The 23,358-nt window shown below is 30.2% G+C and overlaps 1 protein-coding gene across 1 annotated transcript in view; it reads right to left on the bottom strand.

The window, feature by feature from the left end:
* LOC130670891 (RYamide receptor) overlaps positions 1-22,985 on the bottom strand; it is a 57,505-nt gene extending 34,520 nt beyond the window's left edge. The window contains exon 1 of the mRNA XM_057474502.1: positions 22,548-22,985. The gene's annotated coding sequence lies outside the window, so the exon portion shown is untranslated. The remainder of the gene's footprint in view (positions 1-22,547) is intronic.
* Between the last annotated feature and the right edge of the window lie 373 nt (positions 22,986-23,358).

The raw sequence follows: 23,358 nt of genomic DNA, 5'->3' as shown, positions 1-23,358 counted from the left end.
ATTAAATTTAATCTTTTACTTAACCCAAAATAATATTCAATCTTATTAATATAAAATTAATTCCTGTATTATTTCTGATGCAAAAGGTTGTTAAATAATAATAGTAACAATTACACATGATTTAATTGATTTTTATAATAATTTAAAATTATTTTTATTGTTTTCAAAATATTGATACTCAGCAAAAAATAACTAAAGTTTCGAGTCATAGTTTATATAGTGAATTGTATATTATAATTAAATACAGTAAGACGATTTTCTATAGTTTGAGACTTTCCGTTGTCCTAACTTGAGACGGCTGTTGATTGGGTGTTCTGGGGATCGTTTAGTGACTAATAAATAGTATATCTATACTAGCAGACCCAGCCACGCGTTGCTGTGGCTAAGGTTCTTGTCATATTAAATCGAATGATGTGGCTCAATAACCCTGGCGGTATTGAATCACCCTGGAAACAGCTTGGAAACACCCTCGGAGTGGAAACAGGGTGGAATCACGGTGTACCCACCCTGATTCCACGGTGATAAAATGAAAAAATCCCACCGTGTAACCACCCTGGATCCACCGTGATTCCACCCTGTTTCCTGGGTGTTTCCAGGGTGATTCAAAACCGCCAGGGAAGTTATAGATCAAATTGAATGGAATATATAGTGCCGGAATAGTATAGTGCCGGATAGATCAACTGGTAGAGCACTCTGCGCGATACCGAATTGGTCTGGGATCAATTTCCAGTCCGGGCTATCTATACTTTTCTCAATTTATCTATAAATTGTCTTATTGAGAAGGTTATTTGCATGTTTAGGTTTCCACTATATTTGAATGGTGTATTACCGTACGATGGACGGTGTGGCTCAATAAGTTATAGATCAAATTAAATGGAATATAGTATAGTGCCGGATAGCTCAACTGGTAGAGCACTCGGCGCGATACCGAATTGGTCTGGGTTCGATTCCCAGTTCGGGCTATCTATATTTTTCTCAATTTATCTATAAATTGCCTTATGGAGAAGGTTATTTGCATGTTTAGGTTTCCACTATATTTGAATGGTGTATTACCGTACGATGGACGGTGTGGGTCAATAAGTTATAGATCAAATTGAATGGAATATAGTATATAGTGCCGGATAGCTCAACTGGTAGAGCACTCGGCGCGATACCGAATTGGTCTGGGTTCGATTCCCAGTTCGGGCTATCTATATTTTTCTCAATTTATCTATAAATTGTCTTATGGAGAAGGTTATTTGCATGTTTAGGTTTCCACTATATTTGAATGGTGTATTACCGTACGATGGACGGTGTGGCTCAATAAGTTATAGATCAAATTGAATGGAATATAGTATATTGCCGGATAGCTCAACTGGTAGAGCACTCGGCGCGATACCGAATTGGTCTGGGTTCGATTCCCAGTTCGAGCTATCTGTATTTTTCTCAATTTATCTATAAATTGTCTTATTAAGAAGGTTATTTGCATGTTTAGGTTTCCACTATATTTAAATATAATGGAAACCTAAACATGCAAGCATGCAACTAACCTTCTCAATAAGACAATTTATAGATAAATTGAGAAAAATACAGATAGCCCGCACTGGGAATCGAACCCAGACCAATTTGAACCCACACCAAATTAAAATGTGGGCATGAGGCAAACCTCGCTTTTGCCACTCAATCGAATACAACCAACAACTTGTGATACCAAAAACTGAATATTTAACAATAAAATTAATAAAGGATTTCAATTTTTTGTTTGAACACACGTGCAATTATGTCATGGCGATGAATTGCTTGTTGTCCTGGTAATAGTAAAGTTTGTATCTCTATCCAATTCGGTTTACATGTGAATGTGATAAAGAAATTGTAGCTTATATAAAGTCCTCGTAGAGAGTAAATCACCGACGGAAATGGTCGGAAATTTTAGGTTTGTAATGTTAATGTGTAGTAATGGCGTGAGATTAGACTTCTTTTTCTATAGTGGGGGTAAAAACCGACGGCCACTTACTCTTTAAGAGGACTTTAAAACGTTTGTATTTATAATAGCGCCATCTATTGAATACTTACATACTCAATCCAGTCAACAGATATCGTCATCTGTTAGAATCGTTTGGAGCTTACAGATAATTGTGACCGACAAATAAAAGACAAAAAATTTGCAATAAAATAATATTGTGACTATAAATTGAGATGTAAGCTATCCTATCTTTCAAGTTGGATCAAATTGCACACAGTGTGCAAATCAAATTTAAGATCGGTTCAGTAAAAGCGGAGTCCATCGCGGACAAACAACGTGACACGTAATTTTTATATATAAAGATTATAATATCTGGATAGGAATTAACAAATAAAAAATAGGGGTTGATCGTAGAGGGGTGAAAAATTGAGAGTAATATGAGATTTTTTATTGAAAGTCATCAAAAAATAAAAAAAAAATTTTGCAAAAAAAATTAAATTTTTTAACTAACAAATAAAATATAAGGGTTGATCGTAGAGGGGTGAAAATTTAGGGTTGTATGTATTTTTGTATGCTGTGTCATAAAAAAATAAAAACAAAAAATTTTGCCTAAAAAATAAAAAAAAAAAATTTAGGGGTGGACTACCCTTAACATTTAGGGGGATGAAAAATAGATGTTGGCCGATTCTCCACCCTGGCCGACAATCACGCTAAGGATCACAAAAATCGGTCGAGCCGTTTCGGAGGAGTTCAAGTTCGAACACCGTGACACGAGAATTTTATATATTAGAAGATATATGTAAAAAGTGTACGTTTGTCATATTTTTCACGAACAATGTGGACATTCTTCGCGATATTTATTCTTCTAGTGTCATTTTTCACCAATCAGAGACGTGCTTTCTTACCATCAGTTGCAAAAAAAAAAATATATATATATATATATATATATATATATATATTTGTTCGAGGTTAATAAATATATATTTAAACCTAATGATTATTGATTTAAAAAGTTGTGGTGCTAGGCAGCAGCAGTGGGAGTAGTTCGGTACTCGCGACTAGATCGCGCCTACCTCTTCTAGTGTCCCTGGTAAGAAACTTATTTTAGAATTATCATATTCTCAACTTGAATCATTTATGGGAAGGGTTACCCGCTGAAAATTAATAGAGTGACGCTAATCCTTTTTTGATAGTAATATAGGGATATCCTTTATTACACTATGACATTCATAGTTCCCTATGACATTTTTTGTCATAGTACAACAAATAGTTTATTACACACCTAGGAAAATAAAGTAAGAAATGTCTCAGATCACACATAATCAAACATGTCATCTGAGGCTTTCTTATTTACTTCCCGAGGAGTGTATACTATTTTTCTCCTCGACGTAGGCGGAAAGCGGCAACTTCGTTTTGTACAGCGGGACGAAAGTTGCACTCTCCAACCGGAGGTGAGAAAAATTATTTTACTTAATATTTTGTAGTTTCCAATAATTTATTTTGTTGGTAGATTATAAAATATTTCGTTAAAACAACCAAATATATGATCGGTAATGGGCAATCAAATCATTTTGTTGTCACGACTAAAATTTAGCTGTCATTTTTTTCTCAGTGTAACGTCGCCAAACTTGGTTGAAAAAAAGTTTTATTTGGCGACTAAACGATGACATATTGGTACGAACTGTGATATTGAAAAAGAAATTAAAAAATACCATCAATAATTAATTATTCTACCCTCTCTTTTGAAAACTTTCAGGCTCCTAATAAATTATGTAGAGATTCCAAAATAGTTGAGTTTTATTATGACGCTTATAATTATTAATTGAATATCAATTACCGGCAGTTAATTTTGCTGGCATTTAAAATTTTTTCAATCGGAATTGTTTATTGAAATAAAAATTCAATTAACTTTGAAAAATTTAAACATAAATTTAGCGGCATCCAATAATAAATAATTTATAGTAAACCAATAACAGCTTTTACTTTGAAAAGCTACAAATTCAGTACTTTACCCAAATTGATTGACGAAAAAAATTGAATTTATATTTACGAGGATCAAAAAATATAAACCTATAACTTTATTTTTATTGAGTATGAAAATAAATGGAATTAAAAAAATAAAATAAATAAATGAATAAATAAATTTCCATTGACGATTTATCGGTTTACAAATGCCATGTAAATTTCTCTATCTACGTGCAAATTAAATTTATAGAGTGACATGCCCAATAGTAAGCATTTATCTGTAGTGTTTTTTTTTCAATGTCTTAAAATGATTAAAAAACAAAATTTTTATTTTCAATTGATAAACTTTGAATAACAATTTATTTTCCATCAATATATATATACAGTAGAACGTCGATAAGTTGAAATTCAAAGGAAACGTTAAAACATTTGAGTTATCGAGTTTTTTACTTATCGAGAGTTTAAGTTAGAGTGGTTATTGAAGTAAAATTTTTAATTTAACGAAGCTTATCGATTTTGGAAACGAGTAAAAGAAGACACATCTAATTCAATAGAAGTGACATAAATTTTCATTTATTTATTTATTTCTTTAAGTAAATTCAATTCTTCAAGAAAAAGTCAGTATAGTAGTTTATCTATCGAGTGCGATCGTGTTTAAGAGCCGAAGGCGAGAGTACCAACACACAAGCGTCTTAAACTCGATTGTACTAGATAAATACATTAGTTTTTGTGACAGATATTTGAAATTTACTACATTTAGTGTCGGTAAGTGGACGAATTAAAATGATAATGAATTTTGTCACAAGATGGCTCGTTAAGTTACTTCGATATTTTTTGGTCGTTTGCTATCGCACATGTAACTAAAAAATATTTTTTGATCCATGATGACGTCACTATTAGAACGATTACGTATCTTTTTTACCAGCTGTATCTTATCTAATATTGTTAGCTGCCAGCTATAGGCGCTTAATATCGTAGATTTCAAGTGTCTGTCACAAAAATTTCTTTTGTTTCATGCATTTTTGAGAATCCACAGGCTGGAACTTAGCCATGTATTTATTCCAAACGACATTATCATCTTCTTGAGTTTCAACGGTTTTCTCCAATGCCCACTTTTCACAGCTTCAATCGCTCTCAACTTATCGGAATATGTTAAAGTGTTTAATTTCCGTTTCATTTCATTTTCTTTGAACTCGTTAATTAATTTTTCTTGCGTACAACTATACGTTAAGAGATTTAGTGAAAGACTAAAGTTAAAATAAATTAAGCTTTTGGCAAAATCTTTTGTTTATATACATACTCAATACGATGACTCACTGATAATACTTTAAGTTATGGAGGCCACCAAAATATTATTTTAAGTTATCGAGGGCAATGCTCAAAATATTTGTTTAAATTATCGAGGTTTTGTATTTTAAGTAATAGAGGTTTTAGGTTAGCAAGGAAAGGGAATCGAAAAAATTTTTAAATACAGAGGTTTTGAACTTACCGAGGTTTGAGTTATCAAGGTTCTACTGTATATATATATACCGAGAAAGAAAAATAGAACATGAATTTATTATAATTGTACATAAATTTAAATTTGAAAATTTTATTCATTACGTTTAAAAAAAAATTTCATTTAAAATTTATATATTTTATATAATAATTTTCAAAGAAATAAGGAATATAATATATATACAGTGGAAAATACTCTTGCTTTAGTAGAAATTTTCATTCACATCGTGTAGAAACGTATGGCTTGAAATAAATTTCAATGGATTCACTGAGTAAGAAATCATGACTTATAGCTCACAATATATACATATATCTCTTCCTATATATATATAGAGTGTATTATAAGTAGGATAACTAGACAAAGTAGAGTACTAAAAAATATTTTGAATTCCTGAGTTAATGTTATTTATTATCTGAAGATAAGAGCTTAGAATTGGAATATCTAATATATAAAATTCTCGTGTCACGGTGTTCGAACTTGAACTCCTCCGAAACGGCTCGACCGATTTTTGTGATCCTTAGCGTGATTGTCGGCCAGGGTGGAGAATCGGCCAACATCTATTTTTCATCCCCCTAAATGTTAAGGGTAGTCCACCCCTAAATTTTTTTTTTTTATTTTTTAGGCAAAATTTTTTGTTTTTATTTTTTTATGACACAGCATACAAAAATACATACAACCCTAAATTTTCACCCCTCTACGATCAACCCTTATATTTTATTTGTTAGTTAAAAAATTTAATTTTTTTTGCAAAATTTTTTTTTTATTTTTTGATGACTTTCAATAAAAAATCTCATATTACTCTCAATTTTTCACCCCTCTACGATCAACCCCTATTTTTTATTTGTTAATTCCTATCCAGATATTATAATCTTTATATATAAAAATTACGTGTCACGTTGTTTGTCCGCGATGGACTCCGCTTTTACTGAACCGATCTTAAATTTGATTTGCACACTGTGTGCAATTTGATCCAACTTGAAAGATAGGATAGCTTACATCTCAATTTATAGTCACAATATTATTTTATTGCAAATTTTTTGTCTTTTATTTGTCGGTCACAATTATCTGTAAGCTCCAAACGATTCTAACAGATGACGATATCTGTTGACTGGATTGAGTATGTAAGTATTCAATAGATGGCGCTATTATAAATACAAACGTTTTAAAGTCCTCTTAAAGAGTAAGTGGCCGTCGGTTTTTACCCCCACTATAGAAAAAGAAGTCTAATCTCACGCCATTACTACACATTAACATTACAAACCTAAAATTTCCGACCATTTCCGTCGGTGATTTACTCTCTACGAGGACTTTATATAAGCTACAATTTCTTTATCACATTCACATGTAAACCGAATTGGATAGAGATACAAACTTTACTATTACCAGGACAACAAGCAATTCATCGCCATGACATAATTGCACGTGTGTTCAAACAAAAAATTGAAATCCTTTATTAATTTTATTGTTAAATATTCAGTTTTTGGTATCACAAGTTGTTGGTTGTATTCGATTGAGTGGCAAAAGCGAGGTTTGCCTCATGCCCACATTTTAATTTGGTGTGGGTTCAAATTGGTCTGGGTTCGATTCCCAGTGCGGGCTATCTGTATTTTTCTCAATTTATCTATAAATTGTCTTATTGAGAAGGTTAGTTGCATGCTTGCATGTTTAGGTTTCCATTATATTTAAATATAGTGGAAACCTAAACATGCAAATAACCTTCTTAATAAGACAATTTATAGATAAATTGAGAAAAATACAGATAGCTCGAACTGGGAATCGAACCCAGACCAATTCGGTATCGCGCCGAGTGCTCTACCAGTTGAGCTATCCGGCAATATACTATATTCCATTCAATTTGATCTATAACTTATTGAGCCACACCGTCCATCGTACGGTAATACACCATTCAAATATAGTGGAAACCTAAACATGCAAATAACCTTCTCCATAAGACAATTTATAGATAAATTGAGAAAAATATAGATAGCCCGAACTGGGAATCGAACCCAGACCAATTCGGTATCGCGCCGAGTGCTCTACCAGTTGAGCTATCCGGCACTATATACTATATTCCATTCAATTTGATCTATAACTTATTGACCCACACCGTCCATCGTACGGTAATACACCATTCAAATATAGTGGAAACCTAAACATGCAAATAACCTTCTCCATAAGGCAATTTATAGATAAATTGAGAAAAATATAGATAGCCCGAACTGGGAATCGAACCCAGACCAATTCGGTATCGCGCCGAGTGCTCTACCAGTTGAGCTATCCGGCACTATACTATATTCCATTTAATTTGATCTATAACTTATTGAGCCACACCGTCCATCGTACGGTAATACACCATTCAAATATAGTGGAAACCTAAACATGCAAATAACCTTCTCAATAAGACAATTTATAGATAAATTGAGAAAAGTATAGATAGCCCGGACTGGAAATTGATCCCAGACCAATTCGGTATCGCGCAGAGTGCTCTACCAGTTGATCTATCCGGCACTATACTATTCCGGCACTATATATTCCATTCAATTTGATCTATAACTTCCCTGGCGGTTTTGAATCACCCTGGAAACACCCAGGAAACAGGGTGGAATCACGGTGGATCCAGGGTGGTTACACGGTGGGATTTTTTCATTTTATCACCGTGGAATCAGGGTGGGTACACCGTGATTCCACCCTGTTTCCACTCCGAGGGTGTTTCCAAGCTGTTTCCAGGGTGATTCAATACCGCCAGGGTTATTGAGCCACATCATTCGATTTAATATGACAAGAACCTTAGCCACAGCAACGCGTGGCTGGGTCTGCTAGTTGTATATATATATTAGGGTGGCGCAAAAAAACCGACTATTTTTTTTTTTTCAATCTCGCATGAACATTTGTTGGTTTACGATGTTTTAAGAAGCCTCTCCACAAATCAGCTCGATAAAAAATTTTTAAGAGGTCGCTCACGAATTTTGAAAATATCGAAAATGATCGAAAGTAGGATTTTTATTAAAAAAATTTTTTTTTTCTCGTGGCAGCAATAGTTTATATTTGTAAAATCATGACTATGCTGAAAATTTCAGCCCAAAATTTAAATATTTAAACGGCGCTCAAGAATTTTGAATGTTTCCGAGCGCAGTCTCTTGGACGTTTTTGAGCGACCCTTAAATATTAATAATAAAGCTTCTCGATTTTTTCACCATCAATTTGCATGACAATGAATGGAAATATAACCCGAGAAATAGAAATAATAAGTTATTTACATACTTTTTTATTTTTTAATTCAATTTGTAGGTTTTTTCGCTTATTCAAAACTGACCGAATTTCATTGTTTAAGACTGTTCTGTATATTTTTGGTTATGCAAAAGTTATATTTAAGTGAAATGACAACAATTGAGTTATAAAAACTAATTCAAACTATTAATTACATATTATCAGTTAATATTCGAAATTCTTGAGCGCCGTTTAAATATTTATATTTTGGGCTGAAATTTTCAGCATAGTCATGATTTTACAAATATAAACTATTGCTGCCACGAGAAAAAAAAAATTTTTTAAATAAAAATCCGAATTCCGATCATTTTCGATATTTTCAAAATTCGTGAGCGACCTCTTAAAAATTTTTTATCGAGTTGATTTGTGGAGAGGCTTCTTAAAACATCGTAAACCAACAAATTTTCATGCGAGATTGAAAAAAAAAAAATAGTCGGTTTTTTTGCGCCACCCTAATATATATATATATATATATATATATATATATATATATATATATATATATATATTTATTAGGTTGTAGCCAATGTCAAGATATTTAATGTAAAAATGATAATAATTACAACAAATATCGCGTTTTCTAAAAGAAGTACTTTTTTTTTTAACCCATGAATCTTCTTCTTTGATGTAAAGAGGTTAATTTTTTTTCGTAATTACTTTTTCCTCGACTTGAATAATACATGGGGCACAACAGGACAGCTTTGAAATTTGATAAAAAGAAATTTATTCATTTGCTTTATGACTATTATTAATTTTCAAGCGATACGACGCACCCGAGCACAATTGGTCATTTTAAAAATTGAAAAAAAAAAATTTTTATCATTTCATATTTGTCAAATAGAATGAATAAAAGCTTGTACAGTAAAATCGTGAAAGGAAAAATTACGAGAAAACATTTCAGTCGTTTCGTCATGTCCCGAATTGTTTTTTTCCTTTCAATTATATTCATATCGAAGTGACAATACACCACAATATTTAGTTATCCGCTATTGTATTTCGTCGTGTCTCTATCTGCATGTACTACAAGTACTGAAAAAATGTATTTTCGATATTTAAACTATCACTTTATCTTTATCATGGCATTGAAATATTACATAAACAATGCGCTTCAATACAGTTAAATATGTCCTACTTCCGCATAAAAAAGTAAACTCATTTGAAAAACCACAATATTCAATTACGTTAAAAAAAAAATATAAAGGGGTGTAATTACTATAAAATGTATAAATTAAAATAAAATTATACACAATTAAAATAAATTAAACTAATTAAAACAAATTAAATTGCATTAACTTGTTTGGATTTATATCAGCAAGAGTTTCACGAATTCTCGTGACACGAATTTTCACTTAACTAGAAAACTATTAAATCATATTATAAATTTGAAAATAACTATTACATTAAAAGGCGAGGGCGTAATTATTCAACCCGAAAAGTGACGCTGCGATATTTAAATTTCATTTATCAATTTAAATATCAGACTTTTTTTTCTTTTTTAATTTCATTTCGAAATGTCCAAGGGCGTTATGTAATAATTATAAAAATAGGGAACAAAGTGAGTTTTTTTACTAGCTAACACGGAGAGAAGTGAATGGTTTATATTCTCCAATGTAACATAGTAATTATTACCATGTAGCATGATAACGCAAGTTTTTTAGCCGTATTATTTATTTGATATAGTAGTATGTCCGATTCTGAATGGTAACACTAGCCAATTTTATATAGTGGAAACCTAAACATGCAAACCTTCCCAATAAGTCAATTTATAGATAAATTGAGAAAAATATAGATAGCCCGAACTGGGAATTGAACCCAGACCATGTCGGTATCGCACCGAGTGCTCTACCAGTTGAGCTATCCGGCACTATACTATTTTCCGTTCAGTTTGATCAATAACTTATTGAGCCACACCGTCCATTGTACGGTAATACACTAATTTTATATAGTGAAAACCTAAACATGCAAACCTTATGATTTCTTTGCTAGCATAGGAATCATTCATATACTACATTGGAACCATTCCTATGCTACATTGGAATTATTACTGTTTCGATGAAGCTGCTTTCAATTCAAGGTAGTAAGGTTAATATTAAAATAAGGTTGTATAATTAAAAAATTAGGTTATTTAATTAATAATAAATAAATTTTTAACTGATTTAAAAAATTTTAACTGATTGAAAATTATTCCACAAATACAATAATACCTTTATTTTTATAAGTAAAACTATTGCATGTAACGTTTCTTTTTTTTAAGTTGTTTTATGTTTTTTTTAATAAATTGCAATCAAATCTCATTTGTTACAATTATGGTCATGTCATAATTTATATATTGGACGCATATACTATATAGCAGCGCTTAATATTTAAACTGCTTTCACGCTATACAGCATGAGACTCAGTGCCATTCTAGCATGGCTTTGATTACTATGCTACAAAGTAATATTTACCAGTAGCATGATTACTATGTAGTATGGTAAATATTACCAGAAGAATGGTTATCATTCCCATGCTAAATAGTATAGATTCCTACGCTTTAAAAAATAGGACTGGTTACCATGTAGACCCCCCGCATGAAAATAACATATATTTTGATTATATATAAAAAAATATACCGTAAATATATAATTTTATAAAACGGCAAAAATGTATGTATAATAAAATATAATATTTATATAAAATCAAAGTTATACTTTGATTTATAATTTAAATTATAAAAAAATATATACATATTTTCATAATATTTAATATAATTATAAAATATAATTTTTAACTTATAAAATTCATTATAAATTTACATATATTGGAATGATATATAATAGAATATATTTTTTTATATATTAAATATTATATTATTAAATATATTTTTTTATATAATTGACGTTGGAGAATCTCAAGATATTGAATTGTATATTGTATTATATAATACATTATATATCTAAAAATATAAAATAAAATATGAAAAATAAAGACTTTCAGTTTGACGATGATTGTGAGTATCAATGAGAATATATTTTATTCGAGTAAATTAAGTATGTAGATCGAACTTGAAAGGAAGTTTGTAGAGAGAGTCGTTATGACTATAAATTTTCATTTATATGATTAATTTTTAATATAAAAAAATAACTACTCAAAATAAAATTAGTTTTAGAGGATACCGAAAGAGCATTCATGGAACTGAAAATTTTTCGAAGCGCAAAAGTGTCATGTATATCTTTTAATATATACAAGCTTATATACGAGCATTATATATTATATTATACTGTTAAGAATATAATTTGAATTATAAAATCATAATATATATAAACCTATAAATTGATACTACATAATGACATATATTTTTTTTTATATAATCTAATATTATATGGAGTTTTTATAATGATAATATATGCCAAAATATAAAATTATATATTATATTGATATACTTTTAAAATATAAAATTTTATATTGAATACGGCAAAAAAGTAGTTATTTTTAAATATATAATTATTTATATTCTAAATTATACTATAATATAATAAATATTATATTATCTGATATAATTTCAGAGTATAAGTTTTTTTCATGCGGGCCGAGTCGAAATATTAGACGTAAGTTGAAGGTTCTTAACGTTTTAAACGTGAATTGAACTTTTTAACGTATTGAAAGTAAATTGAACGATTTTTTTGAATTTTGGTTCGTAAAAAATTGGTAATTTCATGAGTTATGATTTTAGTTTAATAATAACATTAATTAATTTATTTCAATATTTGTAAACACAATTTTCATAACCTTGATATCATAATATATGAAAAGATATAATAGTGTTAGATAGAAGTATGAAACTGAAAAATTTTTTTTTTCAAAATACGAATTTTTTATTTTAGAGCCAGAAAGGCGGACGACGAAATTTTAGGGAATTGAGGTAATTATAATCCAGGAGTACAAAATCGATGAAAAAAATTTTTCGGAATGCTTATGTTTTCTTATTGTACGTCTAAATAGGTTTTAGTTACGTTTTCGATTTATGATACTCCAATCTACGTTTTGAATAAGTTGAAAGCTGTCAAATTAAGTTTGAAATGCCCAAAACGGTCAATTTACGTCTAATATTTCGACTCGGGGAATGGTAATTATTACCATTCTCTTTTCTCCGTGTATTAAAAAAAATCACACACAATCGAAGCAGAATGGAAATAATCCTGATGTAGAAATTTATTTTTTATCATAAATTATCAAAATTTTTAGCTGCCCATTTTTCCTTTTCTTTCCAATATACTGTCACTCTAATTCAGGTTTACCTTAAAAAATTAATATATTTGTTATCATCAATTTTAAATTGACTGCAGTCTTTAATACATCCAAGCTTAATTTCCTAAGCTTTTGAAACCGTACGAACTTAAACTGACGATGTATCTGACGAGTTTAGTTATTTATCAGTGTTTTAATTTAATCCTACATTAATGTGTTAGTTCGTATATTTTGGAACTTTAACTGTTAAGTCATCACTCCTTATAAACCTAACATGTAATTAGAATTTAAGTCGATCCCACCCAAGTATCGAAGAGCTTATGTAATTTATAATTTGTAGAACACTGGAGATAAGATTAAACTTTAATAATATTAAGCTGATCCTTAATACTAGATTGTGCAGCTTATCAATCTACTAACGTATGCTGTTTATGATTGAACATACTATTAATAACGTGATTATAGGGCTTCGATAGAGTAATTATAACTACAATGTCTATTTAACTAATACTTCACCTATAGAATGAAAAATAAAAATAAATTAAAAGTACCAGAGAGAGTTACCGTAAATATAAATTTTTTTTAGCTTCTTTAAAAATTCGAATCACATCTGAGTGAGCATCCTGACAGTTTTTTTACGGTTAATAATTAAATGATTTCATTTAAAAAATAGTAGAGAATTGGGCGATATAAGACAACTTTTTAACGAAAAAATTTTTTTTTACTCAAAATTCTAAAATGGCCGCACTATTGGAGTTCATTAATTTATCTCATACTTTTTCTAGAGGCTATGCATGGAAAAAAAATTTTTGTGACCACAAGATAAGATAACTCGTAACAAAATTTTGCCTTAATATACGGATAACGAAGCATTCGTTGGGATTCCAATGTTTCTGTAGTGCTAGCAAATTCTTCGTTGGACCAAGCAATGGTTTGTAACTGTAACAAAACTGTTGTGTTCCAATAAAAAAACTGATTAGTTAAAGTAACAGAATGAATTTGTAGCATTAACAAAAATTTTTGTAATCATAAGCTAAGATTACTTACGGTAGCAAATGCTGGCTTTAAAATACGACGATTTTATTATTATAAACATCATGTGTTCTCATAACAAATCGACTTCTTAATTATGAAACAAATTCATTTGTTACTATAACAAATTGATTTGGTACCGTAAGCTAATCATGTTTGTCATTATAACAAAATCTTTCATTATCCCATCTTTTGTTATCAGGACAAAATTCGTTTTTTCCGTATGTATAAATACTTACAAAAAAAAAAACAATTGGTGTTGAGGTAGTTGTCAGGTGATGGGCATAACACGGAGAAAAATGTTGGCTTGAAACCTACCAATTTTTATTATGCTGTCGACCAAACTCGAAACAGGAAGGGAAGCATCCAAAAAATTATTATGCTGTATCATAATACTTACTAATTGCGAGACACTTATCGATTAGATTTAATAGTTGTGATGCGGCATAATAATTTTCCATAAGAGCATAATAATTTTTTGGATGCTTCCCTTCCAGTTTGAAGTTTGGTCGACAGCATAATAAAAAAATAAAATGTTGGAAAATCCAAAATTGCACACCTCAATCGCTCATTTTATTTTTAATCATTACTGTTATTTTTTTTTTATGAATATTTTTATTCAACTTTTAAATTATTAATTTGATTTTTTTATTTCTTAATTCCAGTTTAATTTTTTTTTTTTTATTTAAATTTTTTCTAAATATCCCGCATTTTTGTTATAGATGTCGCTCTTTTTTTTTTTTCAATCCTACTGTTTTACGCTAGTGCTGCTGCCAGTAGTGGATGGGGAGAAAAAAAGAAAAAAAAATTTACTTTTGCAATAATAACAATAGTAAAAATAAAAATGGCCGCTAAACTTTTCGTGAATAATCAGTCTTATTATTTTATTTAATTACAATTAAACTAAAAGGATTTAGACAGTAACTTTCAATAGGGTTCTTGTGATCAAAAATACAAAGATAATAAAAAAAAAGTTAAGCCGATTTATTGTGTCTATCGAAAGTTATTTGGTTTACTAAGTTTCATACAGGACAATTGACAACTCGTGTCACTGGGATTAAAATAATTTATATTTAATTAATGGAATAATTAATCGACTTAATATTGGGTCAAAGTTATTCTTTAATAAATTGTCTTTGTGTTGGTATAAAATTTGACCCATTTTAGTGTAATCGAAAAAGTCTAGAGATAATTTAATGTGAGTGAATGAGTCAAAAAATTTAGAGCGATCATAAAGCACACCAGCGCTTTCGCGCTTGAGGTGTGCAATTGGTAGGTTTTGAGCCAACATTTTTTTCCGTCTATCATCAGAAAATTTTTTAATTTTATTACGAGTATTAAAATACAGTTACCATTGAAATTTGAAGTCGATTGACCATCTAATTCGAGATACTTATAATTAAATTTCGGATCATTAACATTGCGAGCAATGAGAAGTATACGTTTCAAGCCGCGTTCGTGATTTTTATAAAAAAACTAACCGTCAGAAACTTTTGGAAAACTAACAGAAAATTTATGAACTTGTCCTGAATATTTAAAAAAAAAAGTATTCACCATCTTATAACTGAGTTATAGTAACGCAAACCCGTGTAGGATTTTATGAATGGCCAACTATCGGGCCATGATTGGGTGCCAAGCATACAAGCCCGGCACAGTAATGGCAACCAAGATTGGCCGTTTAACGGGTAATGGCTGGAACCTAACTTGGGCCCAGCCATAACAAACTACCATCGGCCTAGTATTGACCAATATTATGGCCCAGCCATGGCAAACTATCATCGGCCGACCATAGTCTACTAGAATGGCCCAGTGATGATAATTAAAGACGGCCCATAAATAATAAATTTTGAATTTAGAATACGACGTAGAATCTAAAAATTAAATTTTTTCAACAATAAAACTTGCAATAGTTTAAATAATTAAACTGAAGATGTTATTGAATATTTATTATAATAAATCAACATAAATAAAATTTAACATACTTATATGTAATCATTACGGCATTATTTATATAATTAATAAACAGAGATTAGAATAAATTCCCACTCATCAACCATTAATGGCCCAATACTGGTATTTTGATCATCGGCCAATGATTGCAAGCCATTAATAGGCCAGTCATCGGCATTGTTGTATGTCTGGCGGTTCCTACACGGGTAAGTTCAACAATAAATGAAAAAATATACACTGAGAGAACAATTTATTTGAGCCAAATGAGATTTGTTTCAGGCAAATAAATCCCATATTTTAACGGACCCAATTTGTGTTTATTTGAGACAAAGATATGGTTCATTTGAATGAAATAATGATTTGTTTATAGTTCTCGTGTTAAAAAAAATTCGTTCCAAAAACGTTCATGATAGTGAACGTTCAGAAACTGAGACAATTGGGAACTTCAAAATGAACATTTTTGGAACATTGAAAAAATTTCTGCATTGTAATTTTGACGAAGCAACAGATTAAGAAATTTAAATTTCTTGGATAAAATTACAATGCACCTTGTAAATTTTGTTCGATGTATTTTAAAAATTTCTACAGTATCGGTAATTTGTACAATAATTCCATACTGTCCTCATGTCACTATGACATAGTAATTTTTCTATAAATTTTTTATGTAAAAAATATTATAAAATTCTCTGCGTGTAAGGACTGTATATAAGTAAACTGTCGTCTTTACATCCTCAAAGTTTTAATTAAACTCACTATATAGATTCAAATTAAATGTTTCGACATGTGGTAAACTTTAATACAGGTATTAATTCAAGTTACTGTATGTTTCTCGTTGACTAACCATACATATTCCACATTTATATTTGATCTTGTATATTACTAAACTCTGAGATATTTATTTGAGGCCACTACTTGATCATTTACATAAAATGTACTCCAGAAGTCACTATTTAACTTGTATGTGTACATAAGTATAATATCTTTTCTATACAATATTTTAAATTATCAAAAATATAATCATATATTTTTCTTGAAACATATATCAGAAGGGTGGGCCAACTGGAAGAGCGAAGGAAATCTTGTGTGTCTAAGGATAGTTATTAATTATATTTAACAAAGTTTGTACTATGGATAAGGTACTGCCTCAAAGAGATTCATTACCTTATAATATATAAGACCAAATATATATGCACGGGATATATATTATGGATAGTCTACGTGACGCATGCGGTAACTTAAATAAATACCCATATCACGACTACCACATGTCTAATCATTTAATCTGGTCCTGTGTAGTGACCGTAATTAAAATTTTGACTAAGTAAATACGACAGTCGCTTCACAAAATTACGGTCGTGTTAAGAACAGAAGTGGTAACTTGTATAGAAATACCATAGTAAGTTACCACTTTTGTGCTTAGCAGGGCAGTATAATATTTAATATTTTTATAATAACAGTAAAAATAATTTGTAAAGGGTATTGCAGGCATGACGTTACTGTCAGAGTTTAATGAGTAAATTCATTTGATGTTTTAAAATAAATTTTTCGTTGAATTTTTAGGGTTGACTAATAATTATTGTCTCTGATTGAAAAAAAAAAAAAAAAAAGAAGTCGAGTATTACACGGAAAGAAAATTATGGGAAGTTTTGCTATGCATTATGGGAATGGTTCCCATAATGGTATGGGAATCATTCCCATACTATTATAGGAATGGTTCCCATATTGATATAGGAACTATTCCTATAATATTATGGGAACTATTCCGATAATGTTATGGGAACCATCCCTATAATATCATGAAATTTTTTTTTTTGTACAATAGTGTAGAAATTTTCAAAAAATTTGAATTTTCTTGAATGTTTTGTGCTGACAAAAAATTCTTGTTAAAAATTTTAATGTTTTTTTGCCAAATACGATTTTTTTTTTCAATGTTTGAATTTTTGTTTTTATGTTTAATAATATTTCTGTGTATTGTAGAAGTGATTACCACACTTCTTTAAAATAATTTTTTCATGATAATATGGGAACCATTCCCATAATATTACAGGAATGGTTCCTATAATAGTATGGGAACTATTCCCATAAATTATAGGAATGATTCCCATAATATTGTAGAAAGTATTCCTATAAATTATAGGAACCGTTCCTATAATTATAGGAATCATTCCTATAGTGTTATGGGTATCATTCCCATAATTATAGGAATTATTCCTATAATTATGGGAAACATTTCTATAATTATAGGAACCGCTCCCATAATTTATGGTCGTAATTCCTATGATGGTATAGGAAAAAATTTCACAAAATTATGGGAACCGCTACCATAATTTTCTTTCCGTGTAGGTTTAAAAATATTTGAAAATTTGAATGCGAAAAATTTTAAAATACAAAAAAATCTTACTCATTAAAACTTTAAGAAGTTTTATCAGCAGTGTATTGATATATTTTAAATTATGAAAAATGAATATCATCGGTGTCAAATTGTATGAATGCCGTGTCGGAAAATCGATTGAATAAATTTTTTTTTTTTTTTTTTTAACAAAATATTTAATAGCAATGATTGATACACTGTAAAAAATTGGGAGTGAATAGAGATTTTTTTTTTTTCTAGGCGGAGTTAATAAGTAAAAATTCGTCTACTCCATGTTCACTCCGCGAATTTTAAAGTGTACATTCAAAGTTTTTACAAATGGTGGATAATTAAAATTCTTTATCTCTCGTTATTAATAATTAACGAGTTTAAGCTATGAAATGACAGTAATTTGAGTCATTTTTCCAACAAACCAAACCCCCCCTCCCTCCCCAAGCTGCTCTGAACTTTGATTTGGCTTGAATAGTTAGAGTGCTACTAGCTTGGGGAAAATAGGAAATCTAGAAGAGGACGACCAAGCGGATAATTTCTTGTTGGGAACCCGAAGATAACAGTGGAGGAAGCTTTTTACATAGGGTCTGGGAAGAACTTGCATCCCACCACTAATCTATGCAAGCAGTTGACCAGAGCTGAAGTCTGGTACCATGGGTGGCCCATTCCAAGCCCCACTTCGACCAGAGTCTCTCTATTTCCTGAGATGGGAGGAGTGTTTGGGTCCAAATGAGGTCGGACTCGTTGGTGGTTGTTGGTGAGGCACCCACATGCGGTGCATGCCTAAAGGGTAAGCTAATGTGAGTTTAGGGGAGGGTGGGGCAAAGTGGGCCCCTGGGGCAAAGTAGGCCCCCCTAAAATTTGGAAAGCCTCCAATATTTTGGGGCAAAGTGGGCCTCCCTAGAATTTGAGAGCAAAGTGAGCACCCTGAAATTTTTTATGAACGAGGTTCATAATAAGTCACCTTCACTTTTTTTACGACTATTCATTTATTACTTATTAGCTCATTTATGGCTTACCCATTTTTGCCCACTTTGCCCCATATTTTAAAATTCGTAATTTATTATGAACACAGCTTATTCATAACATTTTCAAAGTGAAGAATTTAAAAAAAGTAAAACGAGCAATAAATTTGTCTCACACAATTTTTTTAGATGGGGGCCCACTTTGCCCCACTCTCCCCTATGTTCATATTTCGCTTTTATAATATATGGTGGAAGTTGATTATATAAATAGGGACCACGCAGCGTGAGTATGCCCAAAAGGGTGAGGTATCGGCCTCCCGTCAAACGGAGGTGGGCTTAACGGCCCCGTTACATTAATTAATTCAAACTAAATTTGAATACCATAATTTAACTTGTCCCCTAGATATGCTAGCTAAATTTTTTATCTTCTCTCAATAATAAAGATTACTATAAAAAATTTCAAGTAATTTGACACTTGACATTCTTTGTGTTATTACTATTATTATATATTTTTTGACATTTGTTTCCTTGACATTTTTTTTTTAGTAAAAACCTCTGTACGAATCATGACATTGAGTTCCTGTATGAGTAACAATCAGAAAATATCGCGAGTGTCAGAACCTTACATTGAAAAAAAAAATATATAAAAATCTAATTGTTAAGTATCATCACTAAATCCCTCTTCTATTTGAAATTCTTCGCTCATTTTACAAGACTTATTTTCTACAACTTCATCAAGACCGACTTCTCCAACATGAAAAATTGCGCTGCTACCAAAGTACTTATTTAACACGAGCTTCTTTTTGCTGCCATCAAAGCTTTTTTAAAAATTTTTTTCTCAGTTCTTCATCTTGACACCTTCTAATGATCTTATAAGCGCTCTCTTTTATTTATATTTCTTTTACCGTATTGTGTAGAACAGAATGTTTTCCGCATAATAACAGCTACTTTAAGAGATCCGACAAATTACCCGACTTTTTTTTTTTAAAAAGCCCGCTTATTTTTTTTTTTACAAAACATTTCGAGATAAAATTTCCATTACTTTTATTTTACTATCCTTTGTTGTATTTTCTGTTCATTATAAATTTATATTAAATAACTTGAAATGTTTCAGTTTAGATAAAAAGTTCTCGTCAGCAAAGAAAAGTTATCATTATAATTTTTTTTTTTTTTTAGTCAAAACAAAAAAAAAATTTTTCTTTATTTCTATAAATTATCTCTCAAACATTCACTCCGGAGTGAAAATTACGGCCTTCCAAAAACATTTAGATAAATTTTTTTATATTTTAGCCACAATTTTTATTTCAAAGTTACGAAATTAATTTTTTTTTTTTTTTATACGAATTTAATCAGGAAGCTTTTAGTCTTTGATTATTGAGGAATAGATTTGAAAGTGACAGTCATATCTATTTTTTGCATTGAAAAAATTTAAAAAAATTGCGAGAAAATAAAATCTGATCAAAGATTCATATGTTTATAATATTCATTGAAATTTTTATTTTAAAATTTTATTACAGAGCTTTCAAAGCTTCTGGTGATTGAAATATTGATTTTAGAGAAATAGTCATAAAAGCATTTTTTATTGAAAATATAAAAGGTCACGAAAAATATCATTACAAATTTATCAATTTTATTTAATACTTCACGAATGCGGCGTAAATCCGGAACAGGTGACTGTGTATTTATGAATCTCCTCAGAGTAAAATTCACTCCGAAGGAGAGTTTACTTTAATATTAAAACTCCGTATCTGGGTGAATTCGGATTTGAATAAAATCCGCATAGAAAAAATCCTTTTTAAATTCCCGCTAAAAAAATTGAAAATTTTCAAAAAAACGGGAAGTTATTGGTTTCGGTCCGATTTTCAAAAACCGAATTTCTAACAGATCTTGACGTTTCGACGTTCTAGGGTCATTATGACAAATTTCAAGATGATGTCCGAGTGTATGTATGTGTGTACGTACGTATGTATGTAAATATTCTATAACTTTTGAACGGATGAACCGATTTTTATCAGCAAGGTGGCATTCCACGCGGCTTGTAAATTCCTACAAGCTGAGAGAAATTGAGCTTGATCGGTAGGGTGTGTTCGAAGATATTTTAAAAATAAAATTTAAAAAAAAATGTTTTTTTTGGATAACTCGCAATGTGATCGATGGATTGATTCCAAAATCTAATCAGCTCTGAAACTTAAGCCGCGTCGAATTCCACCTCAACCATCAAAATCGGTTATTCGTTCGAGAGAAACCGTTGTCGAAAGAATTAAAAAAAATTTTTTTTTTTAGTTCTTTTGAAATATCTCAAAAACGACTAGATCTGGTCAAAAACGACTAGATCTGGTCAGCTTTAGAACTTGATAAAACGCGTCGATTGCCACCTTAATCGTCTCAATTTGTTCGAGAGATATCGTTGGAGAAAAAAAATTGTAAAAAACGTTTTCGAAAACAACGGCATACAAAATTATTTTCGAGCTCGAAGAGCTTGATGTACTCACAACAATATTTTCGAGCTCCTTGAGGGAAGTTTAAGGGCTAGCCCGCAGGGTCAATCGATAGACAGATTTTTTTCTGTGCAGTTCACTCCAAAATCACACCGCTGGAAAATCAAACTCCCCCTTTATTCCATATGCGGAATTATTTGTTCTCAAACTCCGTAACTCCGAGTGACAGAGTAAATTCAGATGTAAATAAAATCCGAATTTACTCCCGATTTCTTATAACGCGCTACTACTTTCACTTCTTCTTCTAAAGTACGGATATAATTCGTCGAATAAAAAACTCACTAACGAGCTTTCAAGGCTCAAAATATGTTGATCCAAGAAAAAAGTTACAGAAATATTTTTTGTAGAAAATTTAAAAAGCTAAAAATAATATCTGTAATTTTTTATTTTTAAATCGTAATAATTTAGTGTTATAAAAAAATAATTACTCCCTTTAGGTTAATAATATTAAATTTAAAAAAAAATCCGTTAATTAAGAAAATGGACAAATAAAAAAATTCTCTCATGCTAAAATTTTTTTTTGTTAAATAGATAAATTTGACTATTATATAAATATACTAAATCGATATATTTTTAAAATTTTTATTTTACGTAAATATTCCGAAAAAAAAAAAAAAAAAAAAAAAAAAAAAAAAAAAATTGGGCTGACCATTTTCAACTTACAGATTAAATTTTTCTAAACACCAAATTTTTCACTGCGCGTTTTAAAAATTATAAAATTTCCAATCATAGAAATAAATTAATTGATTAACAATAGAAAAGTTGATAAATATTGACAACTAAATTATACAGACACTTCACAGTAAACGCAAGAGAACAAACAACTAATTTATCAGCTTACAGTGAGTAGTTACAGCCAGTAAACAGTCAGCCAGATTCAGAGGAGCTTTGCTGACAATACAAAAGTATCTCGTAATTCACTGGGTGTAATTAATTTTCAGTACTCTCTGTGTCTACCCACTCGTGTGTAAATATCGCCGATACTGACTGGAATTGATTCCTTAGTAATTAACACTCACTTAAATAGAAATATTTATTTTGACTGTTTATTTATTTAAATTTAAAAATTTTTATTTTACCATAATAATCACTATTTTATAGGAGTATATTTATTTTTATATTTATAATTATTATTATTATTAAATTGAATAAAAAAAAAATTAATTGTATTTAAATCAAATAATTTGACTGTCGGAAATTGAATACTATTATTACGGAATATTAAATTTTCGTATGTATCACCGGAAGGAGCGCAAAGCCAACTGGTTGCCAGAAGCACTTTTGAATACTCCGGAGCTGGGGAGTCTCATCGTCTCGTTTGTCGTTCATTCAATGAGCGGAGGTCTGTAGTAGATATTTTCACTCATGCTCTGCACAGACGCACTAGTTGCACCTCAACTTCTTGTATAAGTCACCATAAATTTACGTCTCTTCCTTTTCCTATTTCCTATCCTTCTTTATACTCATACTACTAGTACTATGTACTAATACTAATGTTATCATTTATTATCGTTAGTAAACTTTTTCGCGTGTCACAAGACCCTTTGAATTTTTCTTACTGTTTAAAATAAATTTGTTTTTTATCGCTCTAGTTTTTTTTCATGTTTGCAAAATGTCAGACGCAGCTTTGTTTGTATATATATATATATATA

This window comes from Microplitis mediator, chromosome 7 (genome assembly GCF_029852145.1).
Source record: "Microplitis mediator isolate UGA2020A chromosome 7, iyMicMedi2.1, whole genome shotgun sequence".
Taxonomy (NCBI): Eukaryota; Metazoa; Arthropoda; class Insecta; order Hymenoptera; family Braconidae; genus Microplitis; species Microplitis mediator.
Note: the sequence above shows the minus strand (reverse complement) of the source record. Positions and strands in the feature narration are given on the sequence as shown.